Raw genomic sequence first — 3458 nt, 5'->3', positions numbered from 1 at the left:
AGTCTATTTGAAGAATGCATTCAGATTGATCAACTAATTAATTCTCTGTAAACTTTGGAGTCAGAATAGTAATTCTCTAAGATTTGAAACACATTTGTAACCTGATACAAAATCTATGACTTGTGTGTTGTAACGTGTGACAGACTAACTGTGAATATGTAACTTGCTTAACAAACTAACTGTGAACCTTCTGTCAACTATGTAGTCTGATTCATAACTGTCTGAGAACAGAGGTGTGACCTGAAATGAAAATATGTGACTTGAAGTGTGGACACATACGGGTAACCTGATTCCTAAATCTGTGACCCATATGCTGTGACATGTGACATGTCGTATGAAAGGTTATATGTGACCTGATTTGTGAATCTATGACTTGGTTGACAAACTAAGTTTGGAATTCTGTAGTCTGTTTCATAGACATCTGTGATCTGAGGACTAGACCACGTGTGTCGCATGAAAAGTTATATGTGACGTGATATGTGAATCTGTGACCAGGTTGATAAACTAACTATGACCTATCTGCTGTATCATGTGACATGTTTCACCAACTACGTGACACTATCATAAATAAAGAACCTGTAAAATTTACACTATATATATGAAAAATAGCATTAAAATGTAATCGAAATGGATGAATTATGAACTTCAACACGTTAAAATCCTTTATTGCAAATCAAAGCTTACGAGTTACTATTCGTTACAAGAACTTCTATTGACCAGACACATGCAATGTTCATAACATTTACAAAGTAAATTCTTGTCTTCACTCACAACTCTAAATCCAAATTTCAATCTATTATAAGCCCTTTCCCTCGTAGGCTGCAATTTTCAATCTATAACAAGCCCTTCCCCCTTGTAGGCTTAACTTCGATTGTACGGTGGTGAGAACAGTCTTGTACACGGAGGTTGTAATATTGCCAGGAAACCAACTTTTTTCTGGTATTTTGAATTGTCAAACCTACATGAAGCATTAATAATGATAAAATTGTTAAATACTTGTATTATAATTCAAATGGAGAGAATGAAATAATGACTCTTCAAGTTTAAGGTCACGTTCAACTAGTATGGTCATATGTTCACAAAAAAATTGTGTCACATATGGATTTAATGGTCACATTTAGCCATGCAATCAGGACATGTACATGTGTAAGTCTTTGCATTGAGACCACTTAGTCACATATAGGTGAAATGGTCACACAAGGACATCGTATGGCTAAAACACATCATCAACCATGTTAATAGTTAGCTCACAGGCATATAAAGTCTTTTCATTTAGGTCACACATTCCCAACAAACTTCAGTCACATTTAAAGTCTTTTGAGTATTCGTGATTAGACAATAGATTATTCGTAACATCGAAAACAAAATTCCAATGATCAAAACATTATGCGTTCAAAACTGTAAACCCTACCCCATTCCAATCACGAAATGAATTGAACAGATTTAAAGGTCACAGATCTTCAATACGTTTTCAATACATATCACGCAATGATTTTTCAATACATACCCGTCACTTAATGTATTAAAAGAACATAAAAATCAATATACCATGTTTGATTGGCCTTTCCGCGGGGTCACAGGCGACGCCGCATGATTTTTCAGATGGGATTTCCTTGGACTTTCCTCATGCTTCCTTTTTCCTCTTCTTTTTGGCGTGGCATGGACGTTTATCGCCCTCTCGGAACCCTTGGGTTGAGTCATTTTTTCATCAACTATAAATACAATATTCGTGGGGTGGGTAACTTCCGGAGTGGTTTTCAGAAATCGTGCGTTTGATAAAAAAGGAAGAAAGATTTGAAGCACGTTAAATACGGAAACGAGCTTATTTAAAATAATTAATTTTTTTTTATTAATCTAATACCTGAGATTTGACTAAAAAAGTTGGGCCTATGATTTACGCAAAGTAAACTTGAAACCCCTGGGACGGTATAATTTCCTCATATAAGTATCTGGGGGGCCAAGTACTCGAAACCGAATGGTGAGTTATGAGATTCGAACAAGATAATTTTCTTCAACCAAATCTCTGCAACCTGAAAGGACAACCTAAGAGAGTCTCCAATCTACGAGTTAATTATTCCAATGATAACTGAACTTAGGTCCATGTCTTTAATTGATCACTAAAACTTAAAATGTCGAGTGTTGGTCATTGAACTTTGAAAAATGTTGAGTTTTGATAACTGAATTTAGGTTCGTGTCTTCAATTGCTCACTGAAACTCAAAATGTCGAATTTTGGCTACTGAACTTTGAAAAATGTTGTATACTACTCAATAAACTTTGAAAAATATTGTACATTACGCACTGAACTTTAAAAAATATTGTGCATCATTCACTGCAAACTCGATATTTTTCAAAGTTCAACAGTTATGCTAGTAAGTAACGTATGACATATTTCAAAGTTCAATGGCCAAAACTTCGACATTTTAAACTACAGTGAGCAATTTAAGACATGGATCTAAGTTCAGTGAATAATAAAAAACATTCACTTAAGTTCAATGATCAAAATTCGACATTTTAAACTTTAGTGAACAAAACTCGACACTTTTCAAAATTTAGTGGTCAACACTTGACATTTTAAATTTCAGTAGCCAATCAAAGACACGAACCTAAGTTCAGGGACCATTGGAACAATTAACTCCCAATCTAATAATCCATCTGTCCACACTTTTGTGAGGAAAGCCCATTCAACAAAATGGGGATGACCAATCCAGAGAATAAGTCTATGGCACACCTCTATCTACTCATTAGAAATTAATACTTTGTACAGTGGATAAAAGCAAGAACCATGGAACAAAGTCCACTGTGATGCCAGCGGTTAATGTTGTGTTGTGGGGTGTAGTGGTGTGGCTGGGCGGTGGCTGATGCAGTGGTGGTCTCCAGAGGTTATGGTATGCCATGTGTGACAAACATAGTTGAAGGAAAAATCTTGATCAAGTCATTCGATTGAACACCTTCTTGGCATCATTGGAATAAACTTTCCTAGAGAGATTGTGTCCTTGTTAGACCACGAACAAAAGATATATTTACTTCCGAGTTTATCAAGTTCGGTTGAAGAAATTGCTTGACAAGATTCTTTTTTTTGTTGAAAATATATATTTTTTGTATTTCATTGTTGTGGCTGATGGCTGATTCGTTTTTTGTCAAATGTTCCACTTTTGATGCAAAGAGTAATAATGAGTTCCTATTGTTGAAAAGAGGAAACTTCTATTGACTTTTGAATTTGATGCGAGAATCTGTAGAATGATTTGTACAGCGAGGTTGGTTTTGAGATATTTTAGTTTTGTAACTGTACGTGGTGGAAAAGAGATTTGATTGTGAAGTCCCATTACCCTCTTTATTATTCTTGGTCGGCACTTTATGCCACTTCGCCTCAGCCTGAATATTGCAAGCACGATGGTAATGGACGCCATTTTTGATAAAGATGCAAGAGTTGTTTGTTTTATCTTTCTCGTAACTCTTA

This window comes from Olea europaea, unplaced genomic scaffold (genome assembly GCF_002742605.1).
Source record: "Olea europaea var. sylvestris unplaced genomic scaffold, O_europaea_v1 scaffold2101, whole genome shotgun sequence".
Taxonomy (NCBI): domain Eukaryota; kingdom Viridiplantae; phylum Streptophyta; class Magnoliopsida; order Lamiales; family Oleaceae; genus Olea; species Olea europaea.
Note: the sequence above shows the minus strand (reverse complement) of the source record.